The sequence below is a fragment of the Lissotriton helveticus genome, chromosome 3_1, assembly GCF_964261635.1.
Source record: "Lissotriton helveticus chromosome 3_1, aLisHel1.1, whole genome shotgun sequence".
Taxonomy (NCBI): domain Eukaryota; kingdom Metazoa; phylum Chordata; class Amphibia; order Caudata; family Salamandridae; genus Lissotriton; species Lissotriton helveticus.
Genome location: NC_136061.1, coordinates 1,059,133,103 through 1,059,160,134, shown reverse-complemented (window position 1 = coordinate 1,059,160,134; position 27,032 = coordinate 1,059,133,103).

Genomic DNA, 27,032 nt, shown 5'->3' with positions numbered 1-27,032 from the left:
CATGTCCACTAAGTGATGCGCAATACCAAGTTCTAGTCTAGTCAGCACATACTTATGTGTTGGCCTAGTCACCCAAACTAAATAAATAGGAAAACCTTCACTGGTTATATAGTTGTTGTAAAACATAACAGTGGATAAAGATCCGCTGGTGACTGCCCGTTTTCTTGCAGCAAAGGATAAAAATGTAGTTTTCAACTCTTGTTTGGATATTAGCAAAACTTCTCTGGGGTCAACCAAGATGTTTAAGTTAAAAATCTCAGAAAAACACCTAATGACGTATTTCAACCAGTGGATTTTTAAAATTGTGTCCAATGAGAAACAATCCTCAATGATTGATCTGGAGAAAGATTTTTCCTCTTGATGCCAAATTGAACGCCATATCATAAGTGGCCTCAAGGATAATTGATCAATCAGAAAATTAATGTCCAGTGCTCGATGGATCAGCTCCGTAGCAGCAGAGGATGGCAGCATCAAAAGCTTTTTTAGAAATGTATTTTCCTCCAGCTGCAGAGTGTACGCACAGTTGTGTCCTCAGACACCTGCCCCATATAGAGCAATACTAATACACCTTGCTTGATAAATCTTAAGCATATCTCTGGTTCGTCGGTCCCCAACTTTTGCTGCAAACCTAAAAACGCCGTGGGCATTTTTAGCCATTCTAATTCGGATATTTTTAAATTCATTATGCCACTTTCCATCCTCGGAAAAGGTGATACCTAGGTAACAGAAGGTTTCTACTTGATGCACTTTATCTTTGTCGATAAAAAAGGAACAATTAGAGGATTTATTCTTAAGCCCACATGCCATTATATAGGTTTTCCCCTTATTGATAATCAATTTCCTATCCTTAATAAAGGTAGAAAATCGATCAATCAGGCGCTGTAGTCCGATTGGTGTTCTAGAGAGCAGAACAGCGTCATCGGCGTATAATAACACCGGTACCGGGGAGCCTTTGACCTGTGGGGCATCAGCTTTAGCACTTTTTAAAATCTTGTCGATTCCGTTAATAAATAAAATAAAAAGGAGGGGGGCCAGTACGCAGCCCTGTCTGATCCCTCTTTTAATATTGAATTTTTGGGAGCATTCCCCTTTGGAGCCAAAACGCACACATGTGTTTAGTCTCCCATACAGCCTAGCCAGAAAATAAACTATACCCTCTGGTGCTCCTAACTGTAGCAACGTTGACCATAAGATTGAGTGGTCAACCATATCAAAAGCGCTACTAAGGTCTGCAAAACAGAGGTAAAGTGGGCCGGTTTTGGCTGCGGTATATTTCCCGGTCAGTAAATCTAAGTTTAAACACTGATCGATTGTCCCCCAGCCTTTTCTAAATCCATACTGGCTATCGGCGAGGATACCCTCTTGTTCAGCCCAATCCTCTAACCTCGCTAACATAACTCTACTCATGATCTTAACTGAGGAGTCAAGGAGAGAGATAGGTCGATAATTTTTTACATCCGACCTGCTGCCCTTTTTATGTATCGGTATAATAATGGATTCCCCCCATGTATCGGGGGCATCGGTACATATGGCAGCATTAAAAACTATAGCTAGGAGAGAGCTCCACATCTCGGGGGCTGTTTTATATACATCTATAGGCACCCCATCCGGGCCCTGGGCTTTTCCCCCCTTACTAGCATGTATGCCGGATTCTACCTTACTAGGTGTAATGTCCAGAGGTAACACAGGCCATCTATCCTGGTTGGTGGCCGTACTACTATTAGAATCAAATATATTTGAGAAATGTGCAATCCAGCCGTCACTCGGGACATTACAGGTTAGTGCTGGGGTAATTTCATCCTTAAGAAAAGGAGAATTAACAGTTGCCCATTAATGGGTGCTGTTAGATAAATCAGCTGCCTGATTTAATGATTTAAAGAGTCCCAGGCCAACTGCTGCAACTCCTTTTTCCTCTGCTTTAGAGCAAGCTTATATTCTAATCTAAGTTTAATTACAGAGTTGGTGTCCCTCGGTTTATTAGCAAGAGCTAATTTTAATTTAGTTAATAGACTGGTGCACACATGGTTAAACCACCCCGGTCCAATTCTACTTTGGCCACCTTTCGGTTTAGTGAACCTGGCATTAATTATTTTATTAATATCATTAAAAACATTTACAACCTGTTTTAAATCTGTGCTATTGTCAAGGATAAAAGAAATGTCCGTTAGACAATCCCTGACAATAGCACCGATTAGTTCGCTGGCTTTATCCCCTGCCCATCTTAAACAAACTCCGTTTGGTCTATGTGGTTCCACATTGGAAATCGTATTACCCACTCCAGCATGACAACCTCCCCATAAAGTAGTTTACAGTATGACATAATTATGGTCACTGATATTGGTTACTTCGATCATCAAAGGAGCACAACAAGGGGTAATATTAAAGGACACAATCACATGATCAATTACTGAGCTGGATTGCTGGTTCTTAAAGGTCGGAATGGGATGTCCATTTTCATCTTTCGGGAGGCCTAGGATTTCCAACTCATAGCAACCCATTAGGTAGTTTAACGCCTCTCCATAAATGTTATGACAAAAATGCAAATCGTCCACCCCAGACTCATCACTAAATCCACATATTTTTCCTGTTGACGATTTACACAAAGGAATATTGAAGTCCCCGATCCAGATCATATCAAAAGAAACGTTAACTTCAATATTCAAATTTTCAATGGAACTAGCCAAATCATGAACCACTACAGCCCTGGTACCATCAAAAATGTTATTATAATAATTTACCAGTAAGATATTTTGGTTCGGTTCCTCTAACAGCCAAAGAATCTGTGTATGCTCTCCTACAGTTATATGCCTTTTTACTATTATTGCACGGTTAACTGTGACCAATATCAATAATCCCCCTTTTGCCCTACCCAGTCCAGTCCCCTGCGCGGGCAAATGGAATGATGCATACCCCTCATAATTAACTTCCTCCCAACACCAGGTCTCCTGGAAACATAAAATATCACAGGCATTGATGAAATTCTGCCAGCCCAGAACCTTCCCCTTGGATTTTAGACCTGCAACATTCCAGCTGACGATGGATATCCCGTTAACCCCTATGTTAGTCCCATCTGGGATCGTGATTTCATTAGGGCTATTTCCATCCCTGTGATTGCTGCTTAATAAAGCCTCACCATTATGTACCGTGAAAGGGGTCACCTCCGTGGCTAACACAGAAACCGTTATATGCTCAATGTTTTCAGTGGCATTAATGCTTTCAGAAACAGGTCTATTCATATCCTCACACACGGGGGACTGAGCGTCCAAGCTAAGTCAGTCGTTCGAGTTCAAGCGACTTAAGGCATGGAAACGATTATGCAAAGGAATAATTTACCCTGGGCGCTGATTCGACATAATTTGCCTAACTGAGTTACTATCCTTCGGGGGTGTCTTGATGAGATGGCTATAAAAAAAGCCAAGCGGGCGTGCACATACATTATTAGCATTGGATGGGAGGGAGACTGCTCTAAGCAAGACTGTGGCGACATGTTGTGGGTACTTAAAACTAATGATAACACAGTCGCCACTACAGTTCTTGGTAGAATTGCCGATCCAGTGTACCCTTCTAGTGATTAGTATATCATTGCTAGTTGCCCTGTGGCAGGGGGCTAACGCGCGATTGTTGGAGCGCTGTCTTATTTTAATTTTAACTTTTGTCTCTGCTGACTACGAGCAGCATTGTATTCGACTTGGTCCTGCTGACGACAAGCAGCGACCCCTCTCTTTTTAATCACCCCACCTCCATTCCGCTGACTACTAGCGGGGACTCTTACCTTTAGAGTGGATCCCCACTCGTGCAGAAGCCCAGCCGCCTGCTGTGGGCTCACCGCCTAACGGGCTCCCCAGCGGCCACGGGCGCCATTTTGGAACGGGTTGGTGCGAGCTAGAGCCCCGCCACACCCCCCTCGCCACCATACTATTTTAGGACCCTCCTTTCCCCTCCTAGTGATTGCTAGTTGCCCTGTGGCAGGGGGCTAACGCGCGATTGTTGGAGCGCTGTCTTATTTTAATTTTAACTTTTGTCTCTGCTGACTACGAGCAGCATTGTATTCGACTTAGTCCTGCTGACGACAAGCAGCGACCCCTCTCTTTTTAATCACCCCACCTCCATTCCGCTGACTACTAGCGGGGACTCTTACCTTTGGAGTGGATCCCCACTCGTGCAGGGGCCCAGCCGCCTGCTGTGGGCTCACCGCCTGGTGGGCTCCCCGGCGGCCGCGGGCGCCATTTTGGAGCGGGTTGGTGTGAGCTAGAGCCTCGCCACACCCCCCTCACCACCATACTATTTTAGGACCCTCCTTTCCCCTCCTAGTGATTGCTAGTTGCCCTGTGGCAGGGGGCTAACGCACGATTGTTGGAGCGCTGTCTTATTTTAATTTTTACTTTTGTCTCTGCTGACTACGAGCAGCATTGTATTCGACTTGGTCCTGCTGACGACAAGCAGCGACCCCTCTCTTTTTAATCACCCCTCCTCCATTCCGCTGACTACTAGCGGGGACTCTTACCTTTAGAGTGGATCCCCACTCGTGCGGAGGGCCAGCCGCCTGCTGTGGGCTCACCGCCTAGCGGGCTCCCCAGCGGCCGCGGGCACCGTTTTGGAGCGGGTTGGTGCGAGCTAGAGCCTCGCCACACCCCCCTTGCCACCATACTATTTTAACGGCCCACATGTGTCAGCGCAGCGGACGAGCGCAGCGGGCGCGTCGTAGGCACGCCGGAGTTGCGCCTGAGTTAAGCCCGTCTGCGGCCGACCGGGGCTAGGGGCACGGCACTCTGCTATCCTTACTACCTACTCCTCGGAGAGTTTGAAACACCTACAAGGTAATTGGCCGCTTCCTGTTGCCATTAGCAGTAACATCTCTGCCCTCGGCCTCAGCCCTTCTACTTTGGTGTCTCGTCCTTCCCTTCCTACTCCCCCTTCCTCCCTGTCCTTCATTTTATTAAACACTAGATCAGCTGTGAAACACCACCAGGATCTGTTTATCTTGCTTGACTCCCAGAAGCCAGACATATTGTGTCTACCGGAGACATGGTTTTGCGACTCGTCTTTGCCCTCTCTCCTAGCGGCTCTCCCCCCTGCTTACGCGGCCCTTCGGGTCGATCGCCCTGCAGGGAAAAAAGGAGGCGGCGTGGCACTCATCGCCAGATCAGAGTACAACTTTCAGCTCCTCCCTTCCGTTCCTATTAACTCTGTTGAGTACCTTGTGGCTCGCTCTGTCACTTTTTCCCCACCACTTATCTGCTTACTTACTTATCGACCACCCCAGAATACTCCCCACTTCACATCAGCATTTCAGGACCTAGTGGCCACGCTGGCGGTCAATCATGCCTCTATTTTTATATTGGGTGATTTCAACTACTGGCCCAACGATCCGTCAGAATGCCCTGCTTCAAAGCAATTTACCAATTCGCTCCACTCATTAAATTTTATTCCCCACATTCATGTCCCCACACATACCGGTGGACACGTGTTAGACCAAGTCTGGTCCCTTAATTACTCTATCTCCTCCATATCAGTGTCCCCTTGTTCATGGTCTGACCATGCTTTTATTTTCTTCTCTCTTCACCCTAGTCTATCAGTTAAGATCTCGCGGGAAAAAAACATCTGGGCACGGAACTGGAACCGTGTCGATCTGACCTCATTGTCATCCTCCCTCCTAGCCTCTACACCTGACTTAGCTGGCTTACCATCGTCATCACAAGCTACTGGGATTGATACCTGGCTTGCGGGAGGCTGTAATTTATCAGCCCCCCTGCGCCGGATATCAATCAAAAGAGCTAAGGAGGCGAATCGATGGTTTGACATAGACTTAAAGGAAAAGAAATTGGCTCTCCTGCGCGCTGAAAGATTATGGAGAAGGGAATATTGCCCCCTACTGAAAACCTGTTATCTAACTCTACGGCAGGAGTACAAAAAAGCCATCGTAAAACTAAAACCACCTATTTCTCGGCCAAAATTTTAACAGCAGAAAATCAATCGCGAGAAATTTTTTCTATCGTTCACGAGTTAGCTTTTTCAGAAAGGAGCATGTCTAAACCCCCTCCCACTCAATCCCTCTGTGATTCTTTGAATTTTTATTTTCTTGATAAAATCTCTAATATCAAGAACAACATTCCCCCTCCTTCTGCCTCTTATGTTGACCCCCGCCCGCCAACCCTGCCGCCTTGTCTATTTTCAATTCCCCCTATTACGGAAGAAGTGTTCCGGGAAACACTTCTTAAAGTCAAGTCAGGTTCCCCTGCTGATATTTGTCCGGCACGCATGCTACAACAAATCTACTCAGTTTGCATACAGCCCCCGATCACTTTTCTTAACAGCTCCCTCTCACAAGGGATTGTGACCCCGGCTCTTAAAGTGGCCACCATCGTGCCCATCTTGAAGAAACCAGGTGCCGATCCAGCTATCCTAACCAACTATCGGCCTATCTCCTTGTTGCCATACTTGGGCAAGGTGCTCGAGCGCCATGTTGCCTCGGTGCTCGGTGCCCATGTAGAGGCTACGGGAGGCTTGGTGCCCTGCCAAGCGGGTTTCCGTCCCAAGCACTCTACTGAGTCCTTTGTGGTGTCGGTCCTGAACAACCTCAGGGAGGGCCTGGACCAAAATAAACATCAAGCCCTGGTGCTCCTCGATCTCTCCGCCGCTTTCGATACGGTGGATCATTCCATCTTGCTTTCACGTATCGGAGCGGCGGGAATCGGGGGCTCAGCACTAGTTTGGCTCTCGTCCTTCCTGCGGGATCGCACACAGGCGGTCCGGCTGGGAGAGTTCACGGCAGCCCCTCTTAAGATCACTTGTGGTGTCCCCCAGGGCTCCTCTCTGTCCCCCTTATTGTTTAATCTCTATATCTATCCTCTTATCTTTGCGCTTCAGCAGCTGGAGGTCACTGTATATAACTACGCGGATGACCTCCAGCTTGTCTTCAACCTCTCTTCTTCCCCTCACGCTATTTCCAATTTTCAAGCTATTATGATTTTCATCAGGGACTGGATGAGCCACAACCATCTGAAGGTGAACCCAGATAAAACCGAGCTGGTGCTCACTGGTGGCTCCTCCAGTCCCTGGAACTCTTCTTTTTGGCCCTTCACTCTTGGTTCCCCTCCTATTCCCTCTTCTACGGTCAAGACTCTGGGCATAAAAATTAACAATCAGCTCACTCTCCACTCACAAATCAGCTCTGTCGTCTCTTCTTGCTTTCTGATGCTCCGCACTATCCGCACTGTCTCCCGGTTTTTCTCCCCTCTGGCTCTCAAACTTATCATGTCTGCCCTGGTGATCTCCCGGCTAGACTATGCCAATGCCCTGTACAACGGCATCCCGGCATACAGCCTACGTAAACTCCAGCTTGTGCAGAACCAGGCAGCTCGGCTGGTGTATGGCCTCCCCCGTTTCCACCACTCTACACCTCTGCTGAAAGCGCTGCACTGGTTGCCTGTTCTGCTACGGTCTCTCTTCAAGACTGGGTGCATGGTTTTCCAGGCAAGGCAGGGAACGGCCCCTGCCTTCATTTCCTCCCTTTTAAAAGATTATGTCCCCACTAGACAGCTTCGATCATCATCTCAGTCCTTTTTACAGGTTCCTCGCTATACCAGGAAAAAATGGGGAGGCTCCAATTTCTCAGTTTTGGCCTCCGTATTTTGGAACTCCCTTCCTGACCATCTACGAGCGATTAAACAATACTCCCTCTTTCGCAAGGGCCTGAAAACTTTCTTGTTTGTTCAGGCCTTCCCACACTAACAGTCCCATCTTCCTTTTGCTCTTCATGCCTCCAAAAGCGCCAAGAAACCGTTATGGTGTATGTTGCGCTATACAAGCTTTTTAAATTCAAATTCAAATTAGCAAATGCAGTTGGAAACCCACATTGGTTGTGCAGCCAGGAAACGTTTTTATTTTCCAACGAATCGTGAGATTCGTGTTGGGGGTGGGACATGTACGTATCAGCCTGCGGTACATTAGTTAAAACAACCACATATGGAGCACAGTCTGGAGGGAGATTGATAAAACGCCTTCTTCTCACTTCAGACCATCCCGCATTATTTTCAGCAACTTTAGGTACCGGATTTTCTTGGTTAACTGTGGGCGGTTGGAGTGACGTGGCTGTTCTACTTGTCTCAATCCCCTACTTAGATTTAATTACTACGGGTTGAATTACTACGTCTTTTCCACCCCTCGTACCAACCTCGCTGGACTTAGACAATCCAGCCGAGGTAATATGAGTATCCAAAAGTTCGCCCAGCCTGACTACTTCTTTGGACATCTGGTCTATTTAGCCATTAAGGGTTTGACCAGTTTATCAAATTTACCATCAATAATTCTCACCAAAATATCAAATTGCTCGTAATTCAATTTAGTCATTCCATCCCCTCCCAAGACATCTTCTCCAGCTGGACTTTTGGGAGGTGTTGACGGTCTCTTGGCCTTTCTATTCCCCCCTCGCTTAATTGGTAACTTTCGACACGCCCTGACTACTCTTCGGACCGGTGAGTGGTGGTCGGGGGTATCAGGAGAGTCATCCAGCATGACCTGGTCATGGGCTGGTGATGACAGTATATCATTATTTATTACCTCCTTTATTCCAGATTCTTGGGTAATATCTGGGACTGGTAAATCCAAAGCGATTGACAAAGTAGAGGGAGACCCTGGGGGGCTAACATGACTTAGGGAACGTCGTCGTTCACTATTAATTTTATTAACTACTTTAACTAAGTAGTTGTCTAGGGTTGCTGGTGCTGAAGGGGTTTTAGTGGGTTTAATTTTAGACATAATCTGAGCTTTAGACCAAGCCTGTTTAGCAAAAATACAATAAAAGTACCGAAGCAATCATGAAACACACAAATAAATCACTAATAAGAACTCAGCGTCCTATACATTTAAAACGTTAAAAAATCTCACTGTGCGATGATTAATAGATACTGCCAGGGTCCGTGGCCCAGCCCAGCCTCGTACAGCCCCGGACGGCCACAGACGGTCCCGCCCTTGTCCCGGGCTTAGCCCGGCGCTGCCCGCGCGCTCCCGCGACGCGGGGAGTAGCGCTGCTGTTTATGCGCCTCCTGGCGCGAAATTGTGGTGCGCGGCTTCCGGCCGCTGAGGGTGCTGGGATTTGTAGTCCCCTGGTCCCCCAGTCCCGCTCTCCACTCTGCGGCGGCACTCGAGGTGGCAGGGAGTGCGGCGGCGGGAGGCAGGCTGGTTCGGCGGCCCTGGCAGTTCCTGCAACAATCTGGCTCCACAGGTAGGAGCGCGGCAACACCCTGTGGTTTGGCAAATTCCCCCTGCTGTACTGTCAAGGCATTTCTACAAACATCCCCTAGTGTGTTATTCTTATTTGAACTGAACAAAGTTCCAGATACTTTTTTGTTAAACGTAGGATCTTCAACAGTACCTGGGAACCTGAAACAAGGTGATATCCCCAAGTGCACTGCTTTAAAAGGTTTGATTCCTTGATACAGTGTATTTGTTGCCACTGACCTGTGCCAAGATTTGTCAAAATGATGTTACCCCTTAACCGTTCCAAGTGGCATGATTCATCACAAGGTTGCATCCCACCATTGCCTTCTGTTTCTAGTCCATGATGGGCTCCTTTCAGAGTTTTTAGTGGACACTTGTTCTGTCCTCCTCAGTTTCAACACATGTCTCAAAGAGGTATGCTATAACACCAGTGGCGGCCACCACAAACAAAAAGTGGCTGGGTGGGCGGAGGTGGAGAGCGGGAGGGATCACGAGGGGGACTTATAATAATAATTTAAAAATGAGGAAGACTTGCCTGAAGCTGCTGGCTGCCTCCTATGCCGCGCCTCTGTGTTCTTTTTCATGGTCCTAGCAGACACTGGGACAGCATCACCGGCTCCCTGCTATGAGAAGAGCACAGGGATTGGCCTGAGTGGGATGGTTTGACACTCCTCTCAGGCACATGTAGTGCTTAATTTGTAAAAGAATAAGTACTGATGCTCAAATTGCTGCGTGTAGCTACAAGATGTCAGAGGAGCTAAACACCAAGGCTGCATACCCTTAATCCCACCCCATGCCTCTTTAATCCACCGCCAGACTTTCCCTTCCACTTGATCTCACTCTTGCAGCTTCTCTTTCACCTTTGCTATCTTTGTTAGTCACTGTTTTTCTCCCTCATGCTTTATGTCAAAGTGTGATGAGTTAAAACAAGTGCTGGTCCCCAAAATTAGTGCTAGTGTGCTCCACCTGCAACCACCAGCAAAAATTAAGTACTGGCACATTAACCCTCTAAGCTATACAAATCATAAATAAAATATGAGGGCCCAGACTCCACAGTCTATGAGTTCCCAGAGAGTTCTATCTTCTATGTTCACCAAATACCACAGAGAGAATGGGGTTCAAAGGGAGGAAACGAGAGGGAGGGAGATCAGAAGACTGTCAGTTGCTGACGAGAACCCTGCACCACGTGCCGTGACATTCCTTGTAAGGCCTATACTTATTTCACGCTTGGTACAGCAGTGATGGTGCAAGAAAATTAACAGAAATATATCTGTGCTTTATTGTGCAATAACAAAATCCAATAATATTGGAATATTGACTGTGGTGTTCTGGTTGAAAAGCTATTTTTCCTCTTTGCGCAGATGTCTAGCAAAGGGCCTTGCGATCGGCGTCTCCATTAGTCCTGCACCAACAGTTTCATGTCTGCTGCAGAACACTTTTTGCTCTCACATAACATGGTCATGTCCTGATTTTCAGAAGTCCTTCAGGCTGGTAAACCAAGACTGCAACAGAGCCGGAGCACAAGTCTAGCTAGAGATGACAGTTGCATTCTGGAACTTGTAGTGACTTTCCATTAAAGATGCAGGTCTTCAAGGCTGAGGATTCAAAGTGCAATTGGCTACAAGGCTTTCTCTATCTGAAGGTGCTACGCATGACATGGGCCCCTCGGGCAGCTGCGCAGACACACTGTGTAACATTCTGCTGGCCCCTGGACGAAGGGAAACCTTGCTGGTTTGACTGCACTAGTAAAACACCTACCATTATTTCCACGCCATTTGACCTGCAATTACTCTGATATGCCTTCAGTGAAACATACTCTGCCTTGCACCATTGTATCTAGGTTTTTGTACAGAAAAAGCAATCTCAATCGAGCCTCTAGCATGAAAGTGTAATTTACAACTCTCTGCAATTCCATCTCCTCGTCTTCTAATACAGGTGTAAACCTGTTTGAGGCATGTACTAAACTTCCCTTACCTTTTACTGCCGGGAGGCACTGTGCAGGAGCTGGCAGTTTTACACAGTGCTGCCAGTGGAGAGCAGCATGTGCACTGCACACCATCACCAATGTCAGCCTGCAGTTGGTGGTGGACCCAGGCGATGACGTGTAAGAGGCAGAATACATTATTTGTGGCTTGTTTCAGCTGGTTTCATTTTCAGGTCTTTGCAAGCGAGCAGTTAAACTATGCTACCCACTTTTAGGTTCGCCAATTTCAACAGACCTTACCAGCCTGCCTTGCCCCTAACTTACCCATCAGTCCGCCCTCAACCACATAAATAATCCAATTGGAATAATGACGCTTGTTAGTTATAGGCAATCATGCAGTGCTGACATCACTAACATGATGTAATCATCATGCCTGGACCTGGATAGGCCATCATCTGGAGACATACCAGGCACACAACTAAAAACAGGACACAGGTACATTTATTTTGAATAATTACAGGCCGCCCCCAACTAGGGGAGAAAAATTCAAAAGACCCGGCACTGTAAAATAAGTGCTGGTGCTAAGCATCGTAAACGACCAGCACACATTAAGCACTGGGCACAGGGATTTTATGCTGTTTCCTCAACCATGTTGTTCAATACAGCTGAGTTGGAGAAACCTCAGTGTGCATGTGTGATGGCCGGGCAAACACACATGCACACTTAAAAGAGCACCAACCAGTCCTCCTTCCCCTATCCCATAGCCCCTGCTCCTCCCTACACACTGGCTCAGCTATCAGGTAAAAAATAAAACGATGATAGAATATTTTATTTTTCAGCTGCTGGTTCTGAGCAAGTGGGGCGCAGCTTCACCGCCATTGCAAACGAGCCGCCCCTGTGTATCACTGTTAGAGGTGAAAGTTCTTCTTGCATCCTCTCCTAGTGGTGAATCCAAATTATTCAGGACCTCATAAAAAATGTAGGGCATGGTAAGTAACTGATAACAAGTATTCATATCTTGTATAATGAACCTCTTCATTGTCATCACCTTGTTTCCGCCCAACATTTTGCCATTCCAGGTCATGGTCATATGTAAGGACAGGTCCCTAATCACCCCCTATCCAACCTCTGTCTTCTTCCTGACCTTGCTGGTTGTTTTGTGTTTGGAAAAAGGACTAAAAAATAAACTGAGTAAACTTTACTAGGTTCTATGTGATCCCAAGGGATTTCACTTCACTCTGGCCGCTTAACCTACAAAACAGAGAAAAGGCAGTTTAAAGAGGGGATGGTTTTATTGTTCTATACCGGAGTCCCTCCAGATGTTCTGCATGTCTCAATTTCAGTGCCTTCTATGTGCTATTTGTACTGTATACATTCATTTACAGCTATTCAGTTGCTAAGCAAGACCTCCATATGTCATTGCAAGCACTTTTGTCACTGGCTCGTATTGGAAACAAAAAAGTACCTGTGTCACTGAGCACCATGCTGAGCTGAGGAACAATGTTAAGTTTGGTCTCACCACCATTAATGGCATGTTGCCACCTCGGGAAATCGTGGCAACCTAGTGTGTAGGGCTTTGAAAGTAAATTATTTCCGTCAACCTTAGTTGGTAAAAAGGCTGCCTGGTACGGATAAATTGGGCACCATGCTATGCTATTTTATAATGCTCCTGTTGCTCCCCTTATTTCAAGTGTCCTTAGCATACCTCCTCTCATTTGGAAAATGGCCATCCCTCTGCAAGATATGTGTATAGGGCTGAACGATATTTATTTACTACTGCTTGTATCGCCACATCTGTGATGCAGAGATCTGCTGCAGTAACCTTATTTACACCTGCCAGGAATCCTTTTTTGGACTCCTGGCAGGTGTAAATAAAAGTATTTTCAGTCATAAACATATTTTTATGAATGGGGATACCTTTGTGATTTGTGCCCTATATGTCTTGTTCAATAGGATGTATTCATTGTAAGCCAAGAAAAACGTACACACACATTATGGCAATAATCTTTACCCTGTAAAACACTCGAGAGAACTGTTAATTGTCTCCTCTTCAATGCAATTAATAATTGATCTTTAATGCTTCAATTATTTACCAGTAATTCGATTACCCAGCGTCATCCCTGGCGGTGGCGATCCACCCACCATTCCAACCTAATTTACCCCCGCCATATTACTATGGTGGGGGTTACGCGGCGGACGCAATGTGCCTCTGCCGCTTTTCTGCCGGTCGGAAATCATTCCGATTGCTGGCCAGGTGGAGCTGGGGCACAATATGGTGGCGGTGCCTTGAAGGCACCGCCATCCATATTATGATTCATGGTTTTGAAGGCCTTTCCATGGGGGCAAAGGCTGGCGGGGATGTGCTTTTGGGGCCTGTTGCGGGCCCCCAGGATGGGTGGGGATGATCTTGGGGGATACCCATGGTACCCCCCTGCAGTTCCATGTACAAGGTGGCAGGCACTGCATGGTGCCTGCCACGTTGTCCATGGGAATGGACAACATGTTCATTTGGCATTGCGGCGGGTGCTGCTGTAAGCAGCACCCGCCGCAATGTCAAATATGCAAAATGCGACTGCCAGGGTGGCAGGGGCATCCTAATCAGCGGTGCGGGACCGCCGCACAGCTGGTGGTCGGTCCCAGCACCGTGAAGATGGCGGGCGCACTGAAGTCTAAGGACTAATAGGCCCCATAGTGAGGAAGTCATGCCTTTCTGGCACACCGATCTGGCCAAAACTGTTAGGTATAAATGCCCCCCATCACATACGGTTAGTACCAAGCCACATGCCACGCAGTTGGACTGGTGTAACAGGGCAGGATGCAGGGAAGTAATAAATTAGAGTGAGAGAAGAACTTGGAATAATGCAATTACTGGTAAGTAATTGAAGCATTACCTTCCCCGCCTTATTTTGAATTCATTACATAGTGAGATGTACTCAATCAAGACACCAGTACAACTGTAAAGTCATACTCAGCATTTTAATAAACATGAAGTATTTTGTCCTAATCAATCTTTAAAAGAGAGATATTTAAAACCAATTAAAATTTCTTTACATCCATGTCTTGCTTTTTCTATAATGCCTGACAAAGGTGGAAAAGATGGCCCTTGTGGCTGCTCCACAGATCTATGCAAATTATGTTTCTTGAGCATCTGCCGGAGAAGGGAGAAATAAGACCTGATTCTTTGTATGCCAAAGTTATCAAGGATCCTTTTCACCTCCTCAAGGTTTAGACTGTAGGTTTAAAACTTTTCTTGCTTGAATGAAAACAGCCATATTAATCTCAAAAATGTACAGAATGACTTCCTCTGGATTCTCTAGAGGGGAATAGAATATTAGAAGGACTACCTCCTGCTCCTTATGAAAAGTAAAATTAACATTTCGGACATAGGTGTAAATGATTCTGTCCTCAAAAAGCCTAAAAAAGGAATCTTTATATAAATATCCTAACTCACCTAACCTTCTCGCACAACTGACCGCCGCCCAAATTTTTTCTTTAGTGTCAACATCTTGATTACTACATTTCCAGAGGTGCAAAGGGAGGCTTTTCAGAGCCTCTAGAACTATAGAAAGGTCCCAGGAAGGACATAAAGCCTCTGGTTGTGAGTGAATTATGTTCAATTGTTTAAAATGTCTTTGGTCCAAATCTTGCTCATCCTTCAAATTCTTCCATTAATCTATAAATTGCCTTATTAGCTGCCCACTGTATTTTTAACACAGAGACTCCAGTGCAAACCTATGTCGATGATGATGATGTAATGAAATATGTAGAGCACCCCGCTACTCCAAAGAGTGTCCTGGCACTAGGAAATGCTGAAGGGAATACTTCATTAATCTCATCCACTGAAGATGATTCAGGGCCCATTGTAGTCTATCGTTTTAGCCCACTGTACCACTCTAGACAAAGAACAGCTATATGCAAATCACTTTTGGTCCTGATCCAAGAGGAACAGTCCGACCTTCCAGGCAGGACCTCTCCAGATTGGAACACAAGCTACCCATGACCAGTTTGGATTCAGCCTACTTCTTCCAAACAATTTTCTGGCATTGCAGGGGACCCAACAGCTGCTCTGTCAAGCCAGACCAGATAATATGTCGTTCTATAGCAAGTAAGCTAGTACGACAGCAAAGAAAGAAACTGTGATATTGCCTCACCAGCTCATCACAATATGCCTGGCTTGACACTTTCCAGTGCCTGAGCGAGGAATCAACTGGTGTTTAGAAAGAGCCCATTCTCTCTCAGGACCAAAAAGCCTCTCTCTGAAAGAGAACCCGTTCATACCCTGGGTGAAAAAAGACTTGGCAATTGTCCAGATAGTTCTGAACAAATATCCCCTCTTGAATCAGTATTATGCCATCAAGGGCACCAGAACCTTGGTAAAGACTCAGAGGATGTTTTTTGGTCCAAATGTCAACAACCTGAACTGGAAGAGGCAATTCCCTATTGTGAACCATTGACTCCCCTGGTTTTCCACGCAAATGGTGATATGAAGATAAGCGTCATGTGGATCGATGGTTGCCAGAAAATTTGCCCCTAAAAACATTATATTATGCATAGTCACCATTCTGAAATGAACAAACCTATGGACAAACTTTATCCAAGAGTTTACCCTTTTCAGGTCTAGTACCAGCCTGAACTCCGACCTTTTGCACCAGAAAAGGATAGAATAAAAACCTGTTTCCTTCTTTCACGGAGGAATGGGAACAATATGTCTCTTTAGCAATAATGCCTGTACATCATGCTACAGGGCTATTCTCTATTCTCTTGGTCAGAGTCCCTAAAACTGGGCATAAAAATAAAACAGGAGTCTAGAGGCCAAGAATTGAAGTATTTCTGATAAATGTATTTTGATTATATCCAGGACCCATCTGTTAATATCGTTCTTTTGATATTACTGTAGAAGTCCTTGCTCTTAGAGGCAACAGAAATGAAAGAAGGCTCCATAAGGCGGTCATATCCAAATTCAGCAGGTGGAACCGCCGACTTATTATCGGGCGGTTCCATTCTGTAATGGTGTTGGTCGAACGCTTGTCCAAACGACATTGTAATTAGGCCCATAGTTTTGTTCTCTGGTAACTTTCTCATCATTCCTTCATGACCGCAGGTTTCATTAAATTCTCACATCTCAAAATCCTTTCATTCAGCCTTTTAAAGTAGTTTTTTACAAAATGTCTCAATGACAATTCTTATAGTTATTTTTCCTTCGCTTAATAGGCTTCGACTGTCCTTCCAGTGCCATCTTACCTTTGTAGCACTATAATCTGTCCATTTCACACTTTGCATAACCAAAATCAGTGTAGGACACTTCTGGATTTACTTTGTCATGGACCAGAGAGGTGCCTCTTCCTGTGATTGACCGAGAAGGGGATTGCTAACTCACCAGTGTGCTTTGTAATCACTAGAGTTAGCTACAATATTTTCCCTGTGTAAAATTGTTGTACCTGGCTTTCCAGAGAACCACAGTTTTTCAGTTATATTTTCATTGTTGCAAGATGCCATTTTTTTAAGTTCCAAAGTAAAGAACCACAAGAGATACTGTGGTGACTTGAGGATTTGTTGGTTCTCTCTGCTACCCCAGGCGATTGCAGATAAGTACTGGGGAAGCAGTATAGATCTCAAACAACAAAATTCCTAATACAATGAAGGGGCTTGGAACAGAACACATAAGAGTCCAACTTAGACCAACTCAGTTAATTTACATAACACACATATTGCACACAACCTCTTTTCCATGGTAATTGAAATGGTTCACTGAGATTATAAAATATTGAGGTAAAAATATTGTGACCAAAATATTGAGGTCAAAAATATTGTGATCCTATACTTATAATGGTGAGTAAAAAAAATAGTGTAAAAAATATCGATGTCACTCATATTGTTGTATTAAATATTGCTTTTTAAATGTATACACAATAAAGTAAAAAATTTTACATTGATTAAATACTAATATTAAATAAAAAATAGATTTAATATATAGTTTAACAAATATAATAAATAAACTTAAATTTAAAAAGTTAAACACAAATATATTTTAAGTAATATTTATATTTACATATATCTAATAGGAAAACAATTATTAAACAAATCATTTTAATATATATCATACAATTCTGTTTTCTAAATAATACAAAAATAACAAATTTATAAATATATATACCAAAAATATAAAATATTTAAAAAACAAACAATTCTAATTAAATTTAAAAAGTAAACAACAGTAAATTCTTAATGTTTAGTTACAATTATTTTACACATTACAAATATTAACAATGTAAAATATATTAATTTTAAATATACAAAAAAATAATATAAATGATAACAATATAAAATATAAAATGTAATATACATACTATTGCCTCTAAGATGTATACTAAACTACACAAACTAATATAGTAAATATATAAGAAAATTCACTCCTCCCTCTTCGTGCAATACGAAAATAATAAAACTGGGTAAAATTTACAAATTTCCCTGCAGTAAATTCAAAAGTAGTGAAAGGGTTTGATTGCGAACAGGTAATATTTACTGTAACCATTCCAGCCTGTACAACATAAGGAAATGGTTGGATAGAGGAGGAATACAATTTACTATTCCCACTCCACTCACTAAAACAGTAGAAAAAGTGTTGGATTACAGAGGGGTAAAATTTACTATTCTCAGTCTGTACATCATTAGAAACAAAAAAATGTACCTTGAACAAAATAAAAATATTTCAAAAACAAAGTAAATAAAGAAAAATGTAAATATGTTGTAAGAAAAAATATATATTTAATAATCATTTAAAAAAAAATAATAACATATTGCAATGTTAAGTACATAGCACAAATACCTATTATAAATAAAATACGAAAATATTTTACATATAAACATTTTTATTTAGAAATTATTTACTAACAAAAAATATTTATTGCATAAATGTAATTTACTAAACTCCCATCCTATAACCCCACAAACCTCACAACCTAGATCTTACACTCAATTAATATTTATCAATGAATCAATTATCATTAATTAAATGTCAGTTATTAGTGAATTATAATTAATGTACTTCCCAAAATATACGCTTACAAAAAACGCTCATAACATTTTAATAACATTAATTAGACAATTAATATAACATAACTAATTATCAAATCAATAATTAATGTTAATTATAAAAATAATTATTGATTACTTGAAACTAATTTACTTCCCACCCCGATTTCCTACAAAACCCGTGGGCCAAATCTAATTTAATTTAACTTAATTAACAATTAAACAAATGAAACAAATATTTTTCATTCTAAAATAAATAATAATTCATTAAAACTAATTAACTCCCCACCCTTTACCCCACAACCCACACTTAAAATGAAACTTAAAAACAACTATTTACACAATTTAGATAATTAATTGTCAATTAAATAATTCATAGTAATTAACAACTAATTTGTATTCAGACGAGGAGCCAAATCTGTTTTATTCAGTTTTGAGGGCTCCTCACCCTCTTTCTGCGGTTTGCCCATTATGGCCCCCCCTTTTTCTTTTTTTTTTAATAACTGGTCACTCCCCCTGTGCTCCTCAACACCTCTGTACTCTCCCCGCAGGATTAAACAAGTCAGAAACAAGTCCGAAAATAATATCTTAAGGACAAACTTACAAATATATCCTGGTACGGAGTCGTGATGATGATGAAAGGCTGGCACCAATTGAACTGTCACCAATAATTCCAATCTGTAATCTATAACCGATTTGTAGTCCAAACAGAGCAACTCAACAGTGCCAGCAGCTGTATTGATGATGCAAGCACAGAAAGCAGTTGACAGGCAGCTCCACACTGCCCCCATCGATTTTGGAGCACCAAACGGACCCAGCAGACAATTTTCAGCAGCCCCTCGCTGCAAAGCACAAAGCGTCTCTTCCACGGTAGCCCAGCAATGCGCCGAGGGAAACGCTAACCATGCCTCTACTCCTCCGCTGTATAACACCTCGGCGCTGCAATCTACTTCAAGCGCTCCTACTGCCGTGGTGCCCCTCCGGGTCTACTCGCCTTCATTCGCGGGAGAAAATTCAGCCCGAGAAAACGCAGCTCTGCCTCGCGTCCAGCACCGTTCACGTCTGTATCAATTCGGCCATTCCTGGGGGCGGGTCAAAGGGTCACGGGTCACGGCCGGCTACTCGGAGGCGTGGAACTCCGTAGCCGGCATGGGCCTCGCCCTAGCTAGGAAAGCTGCTCAAAAAGCAGCCAGAAATTAAGATAAAGACAGAAGTAAAGAGAAAAATAAAGAAGAAAATTCCGCAGAAGATACTCTTCCTGAATCTTCCGATGACGAAGGACATCTTTCATCTTCCTCGTTAAATGGCACAGAGCTCAAAAAAATAGCTACTTTGGCTAAATCTCCAACCCCCAAGTCAGCATCATCGTTGGTTACCTCTCCTCTAATAGTCTCAGAGTCTGCGTCTCCTGACTTAGAAGGGAAGAAAACAACCGGATCTGGCAGTTTGGAAAGTAAGAAGGATTACCCTCTTTTCGCAAAGAAAACTACTCCAAAATTGTCCATCCATCAGGCTCCGATGGCTCCTATCTTCCAGGAGGAGCCTGCTTCCACTGTGTCATTGAAGGGTGCTGGTTCATCTGGTTTATCTTTGACGTTGCCTCTCGAGGAGAGTCCGGAGTCTTCGTTTGCATCCCCAATACAATCCTCGCAAACTGTGTCAGAGGAGTTGATAGCGAATGGGATCTCGGCCCATAGCTCCTCCCAAAACCTGAGAGTACAAGAGGGTGTACAGATACCAACAGGAGAGGAAGCTCAGCGGAACATCAATAAAAGCCCGAAAGCTATGAACATAGATCCTAAGGTGGATGAAACAGACTTATCTGGGACTGAAATTAGATATCAAATGGATATCCGTGAAATGTTGAATTTGATTCTGGACGAAATACGCGAGATAAAGCATAACCAACAAGTAGAGATAGCTACTCTCCATTCCAGAATGGATAAATTTGAGGAATCGATGTTGGCATTTCCCAATAGACTACAGGAAGCAGAGACTAGGATCTCAGTCCTCGAAGATAAGGTGAATTTGGTAATGAAGGAATCTAGGGAATCCGCCAAGAAGAAGGTCACGCTGGAGCACAAACTTGAAGAACTTGAAAACCACTCGAGAAGGTCAAATCTAAGAATAGTAGGGGTTCCAGAAGGAGTGGAAGGCTCCGATACTATCCAGTGGGTCTCCTCCTTCATTCTACAGAAAGTTCTTCCCGAGTTTGAGGGAGATTTGACAATTACAAGGGCCCACCGGGTGCCAGCGCAATGCTTCGCAAATTCCCCTTTTCCTAGAACGATACTTTTAAACTTTGCTGATTTTAGGATCAAAGAAAAGATTTTGTCCAAGGCCTATCAACAACGTCAGTTCCCAGTGTCAGAAACAATAAAATGCAGAATTTTCCCAGATATGACTGCGGTGGCTGCCAAAAGGCGCAAAGAGTTTGTTAAGATCCTGCATTTATTTAAGGCTAATGGCGCCCAAGCATTGATTGCTCAGCAATCAAAATTGAAGGTTCTGGTCAAAGGGAAGTTCTATATGTTTTCTGACATTGAAGATGCACATACCCTCCTTAAAGAGATCTCTTATGGTGCTAATGTTTGAAAAAGAAAAAAATGCTTTCTCTAATAGTATGTTTGATCAAACTAAATAACTAGAATGAAGGGGCGGTTCAGGGTTAATGGGTCGCATCAGGGTGTAGCAAGAAGACACCCAAAGAAGATAGAAGAGGGAGGAATGTGGGCTGCGTGGAAGGGGAGGGGGGTTCCACATTCAGAGGGGGGGGCGAGGGTGGGGGGGGTAATCGCAGCAAAAAGGAACAAGTGCAGCAGGTTGTGTAGTGTGATTTCTATTTGGTACGGAATATGCAGAAGATTTTATAAGCTTTTAGATGAAATATAACTCAAGCGTTATCCTGTCCATAAATGCGAACGGTTTGCTTAACAAGCAGAAATATGGGGCTTTACTAAAATGGGTAATAGCTCTTAATCCGCAGGTGGTCTTTTTCCAGGAGACGCATCTCAAGACAAATACCCCGAAGTTGTTTTTGCCGAGATACTTTTCTCATGGGTTTTTCTCTTCAGCAGGGATAGCCCAAAGGGGAGTTGCGGTATATTTTGCAAGAAACCTCCCCTGGGAAATCCTTCAGGTTCAGAGAGATTCTAGAGGCAGATGGCTTTGGGTTGTAGCAAAGCTGTTGGGAAAAATGTTCAACTTTGTGAATTACTATGGCCCCATCCTTGATGATATTTCGGGCTTGCTGGAAATCAGTGAGATTCTAAGGGGCACCCCAGGGCAAATCATAGTAGGAGGAGACTTCAATTACATCCAGGATTTGAGGAGGGACACTTCCAACAAGAACAAAAAACAATTAAAACCTAAGACAAAAGGTATATTTGAAGCACTGCTGTCAGAATACCAACTGCGGGATGCTTGGCGTTCTTGGAATCTAGATAAGGAGGCATATACTTGCTATTCTAACAGGTTTCGATCAGCATCCAGAATAGACTTTATTTTAACTTCCAGATCACTTCAAATCACTAGAACCTTGATAGGATGCAACCCCTTTTCGGATCATGGGAGGGTTGAAGTCGAGTTTATGATAGGAGGAATGGAAGGGGAGCGCCCCAGGTGGCAGCTGGATCACACTCTTCTTCAGAATAAGGATTGGGTTGCAGGGTTCAAAGAGTGGGTGATCTCAGTAAATAATAATTCAGCTGAACCCTTTTCTGTCTGGGGAGCATTTAAAGCAGCCGCCAGGGGTCAGATCATTGCGTTTTCCAGCAATAAGGCAAATATTCGCAAGCATGAAATATCCGCTCTTCAGAATGCTGCCGAGAGGGAATATGCTCTAAAGATTAATCAGCAGCCGAATCAATGGGAGCAGGCTAAATCTATTTTAAGGGATTTTTTTTACCTTAGAAGACATAAATAGTTCAAGGGCCTTTCAGCAAAGGGTATATGAAGAGAGTCAATTGGCGGGGAAGCTTTTGGCTGACTCTGTTAGAAAGAAACAAGAGTCACCCTTCATTTTAAAACTTCGAGATCCTCAAGGTGGAGTGGAAACTCAGAGTGAAGGAATTGCTAAGGTATTTCTGGATCATTATGAGAGTATTTACTCCACGGAATACCAGGTGGAGGATATAATGATTCAGGAATATTTTCCTAATATAGAAATTCCCAAAATCTCCAATTCCCGAAGTAATCAAATCAGGGATGAAATAAGCACTATTGAAATTCACGACAGTATAAAAGCAACATCGGGAGCAAAGGCTTCCGGACAGGATGGGTTCCCTATCGAATTCTATAAGGTGTTTACTAAGGAACTTGAAGAACCCCTAAAAAATCTATTTAATTACATCAGATTAGGGGGAAAGGTCCCCCCAGAATTCAAAGAATCTACAATTATTAGCTTTGTTAAAAAGGAAAAAAATCCAGAAGATGTGAACTCCTATAGACCGATCAGCTTACTGAATTCGGATTACAAGTTATTGATGAAAATTTGGGCGCAGAGATTTGTTTTAGCAGCTCAGGAGGTAATCCATCATGATCAGACAGGTTTTATTGCGGGTCGGTATATGGCAGCTAATACGGAATTTCTAATACAGGCTCTAGATTATTTTAATATAAATTCAACAGCTGCGTGTATTTTAATGATTGATGCAGAAAAGGCATTCGATCTAGTTAACTGGTCTGCCCTTTTTTTTTCACTGGGTCAATTTGGATTCCCTGCTTCAATTATACAAATGATAAATAATATCTATGAAGGGGCATCAGCCCAGATAATTATTAATGCTAAACATACTGGAAAGATTAAAATTAATCGGGGAACAAGGCAAGGATGCCCATTGTCCCCCTTGCTTTTTACTTTTTTTATTGAACCTTTAGTAACAAGAATAAGGAACAACATTGCTATTTTTCCCCCCATCGTCGGGATGTCCAAATTAAAACTGTTCGCCGACGATATTATACTATATTTGGCTCCTGAAAAAGAAAACATCATAAGTCTTATGAAGGAGCTTAAGGATTATGAAAAAATAGGGGGGTATAAGGTAAACGAAAGAAAAACGGAAGTTCTTGTTTTAAACACAAGTATAGATTTTCTTCCGATTTATCTTCAGCACCAAGCAGAAAAAAGGGACCCGATTAGATACTTAGGTATTTATGTGACCAGTAAATATGACAAACTCTTTGCCTTGAATTATACTAAAATGAAGATTAAAATAAGGAATCTGCTGGATCGATGGTGTTTGCTCCCACTGTCATTGATTGGTAGAGTGTCATTACTCAAAATGATTGTATTGCCACTACTGATATTCTTGTTTAGCAATATTCCAATTAAAGTTAATACTGTTTTTTTAATGAACTCGAAACTATGTTGCGAGGTTTTATTTGGAATAAAAAAGCTTCAAGAGTCAAACTATCAGTAGTCCAACTGGCGATTGATCAAGGTGGTTTGGCTCTCCCCCATTTTAAGACATATTATGATGCAGCCTTTTTTGATATTGTGGCAGGACTATTAAGGATTAGGCAGACAAGAGATAATTTATTCCTGGAAAAAATGATACAGGAAGCAGGTTCTTAAATTCCTATCTTTTTAAAGACTGCTAAGCTCCCCAAGAAATCAAGATATAAGACACTAAAAGTGTATACAGCAAGATTACTGCTCCTTTTAAAAAAACATGGCTCTAACGGCTCCAATTATTTGAGTTTGTCTGAATGTGCAAAAATGGGTCTTAAGATATCTTTGAATCATCTGAAAGATTGGGAACTTTCCGGGTTTAGGGAATTAAGACATTTATCTGTACAAAATAAGGTAATTAGCTGGCAGGAGATCTTAAATAGAATGAATAATTCCAGGCGACTTATGTTTTTAGAGTATTTACAAATGGTTTATTTTATTAGAAGAGAGATAGGTGGCCTGTTCATCTCTCCCTCTGCGTCGATATCAGCTTTGTACGGGGATACAAATAAAGGCATAGGATTTTGGTATAAAAAGCTCTACTTTGCCAGCTCTTCTCCTATAATTGAGAGACATATAGAGAAAATAAGCCTCTTGACACAATGTTCTCTCACAGATAAGGATTGGGAGCTATTGTGCCACCTGGGTAATAAAGCACTCCGGGCGGCCAATTACAAAAGAATGTCTTTTTTATCACGTTGGCTCGCGTATTACACCCCGGAGGCCCTGGAGAGAATGTTCCCAGAAGTTGTGAACAAGTGTTTTAGATGTAAAGCCATGGGACAGGGAGGATGGTGTCATATCTTTTTTTCCTGTCCAAAGTTGGACTCTTTTTGGAAGGGGATATTCGTAGATATGGAGCTGGCAACTGGGAAAGTATTTTTGCCGGAGGCAGAGGTGGCCCTGTTTGGCATATGCAAAGAGAGGAGCAGGTTTGATAAAACAGAAGAGGTATTTATTTTTATTTCTTGTGTAGTTGCACGGTCTCTAATCCTTCAGAACTGGAAATCCGGGGTGATTCCATCACATCTGCAATGGTTCAACAAAATGAGTAGAACATGTAATTTTGAAAGAGCTTATGCAGGTAGCGTAGGAGCCATTGCAAGATTTTAAAGAAATTGGAAATATTTTGAGAATCTGGAATTGCTGAAAGGAGGATGATAAGGAGGGAGAGGGGAATGTGAAATTTCTTTTTTTCGCACAGTTTTTTGTGTGTTTTTTTGTATTACTGCTGCTTTATATTAATAGCTGTGGTTGCACTTTATTGCACTAATGCACTTGAAAAATTGCACTTTATTGGATTATATCTCCTTCGGGAGTAGCACTTTATTGCAGTTTTTGCACTTTGTTGCAGTGATACTGTTCGCTAAAAATGGTTTTTGCAAGTTTTTATAATGGACTCTTTCTCTTTTAATCCTGTCTTTTTAATCTAGTTTTATCTCTTGTAAACTGTCTGGAAATCATCTGATTGCTGAGAAATCTTGATGTAAATAATGTCTTTGTTATTTAATTCTGTACCAATGATTTTATTTTATGAATTCCTACTGCCTTGTTCAATAAAAAAAGTTTTAAAAAAAGTAATTAACAACTAATTAATAATTAATAAAAAATAAATTACTTCCCACTCTTTACCCCTATAAACCCCACAGCTAAAAAAAGTAATTATACATTCAACATAATTATTAATTAATTGCTAAATGTTAACAACTAAATATTAATTAATTAAAAATAAATTACTTCACAACCTTTACCTCTATAAACCCAGAACCCACACCTATTTTTTACCCAATTAACATAATTAATTATCAATGAATTAATATTCATTAACAAATAATTATTAATAAAAAATCAATTATTTTGCGCACTTCACCATCATACACCCCACAACCCAGACACAATTAACATATTTAAATAAATAATATTAAATACAAAATAATGAATCATTTAATGAATGAAATTAAATGTAATACCTAAAAACAATGTTAGACATATATTAAAAACATAAACTATAATTACAAAAAAAATCTTATCATGTACATTTAAAATATATAGTAAAACACATTAGGTTGGTGGTTCCGACCTCCATATTAGGAAAGATCCATTTTACTATAGCAGTTTGTGCGGCAGGCAAAAATAAAAGTAAAACGGATGTTTGGAAACATCCCTGCCGTGTGGCAGGCACCTCACAGTTTAGGGGTCAACATAGGTCCCCCCCAGGCCCCATATCGGAGGGCCAGGGGGGAAGGGCCACGTGCTAGGGGCCCCCTAAGTCACTTTCAGACAGCCTTCCAATGTCAGAAAGGCCGACATGGAAAGGCTGTTGGAAACTGACATTGTAATCCCGATGGTGGAGCCAAGGCTGGCTCCACTATCATTCATGGGATTACAATTCGCTCGTCACAGAGCCCATCTGAAGAGGAGCTGAATCCCCCCTTCGGTTCCTCTCCGACAGCCATTATCGTAAAATGGCAGACAGAGGGAAACCCTCAATGTCTGGAGGAAAGCCTCCTACAGCTTTCTGCCCATCATCAAAATCAGGTCCTATATGTTTGCAAAACTATATTCATAAATTCAATATTTTAAAAATGTATATTACTTACCTTAATTCGATATTCTTTCCATTGATATTCTTGCTGGCGATATTTCCATATGGTGATATTTTGTACTTGATATTTTGTCTGAAGTACAATTGAAAATAATTCTGCCACACATTATCAGTAAATGCAGAGCAATATACCTTCTAGCTTTAAGAACATGTATAGAAAAGGTGCAGGAGTAAAACCTACCCTGTGCCTTGAGTCTGGTTATAAAAACACAAGGACAGAAGGTGCATTGATTGGATTATTCTGAAGCTCTCCTGTTAACAAAGTAGGTGCTAATTATGATGTTAGTGGGTCTGACACAAATGCACATCAGTGTCAGACCCACTGACATCTGCACCTGAGGTGTGACTGCTGCAATACGATACGGAGGGCAGAAGTATCAGATTGCGGGACCATCTGTGGCGCTTCTTATGGGCTGCAGGAGCCCGTGGGTGCATTGGAAAGCCAAAATAATCCCCTAATGATGATGGCTCTGCCCCATCGGGATTATGATGTCAGTTTCCGACAGACATTCGATGTTGGTCTTTCTGACATGTAAGGGCTGTCAAAAAGTGACATTGGGAGCCCCTAGAAGGACCCCTTTCCCCCATGGCCTTCCGCTATGGGCATTGGGGCATCCATGCACCATGTTGCAGGCACTGTGAACTGTGAAGTGCCTGCCACATGGTGCAGGGAGGTTTTAAACGTCCATTTGACTAAGGGTGCTTGTGCCCGCAGGCCTTTTCCACACCCCCACAAGTTGCCATAGTAAAATGTATGTTTTCAACTGCCCTATGAGTTGTCGCATCCAAAATGGAATGTT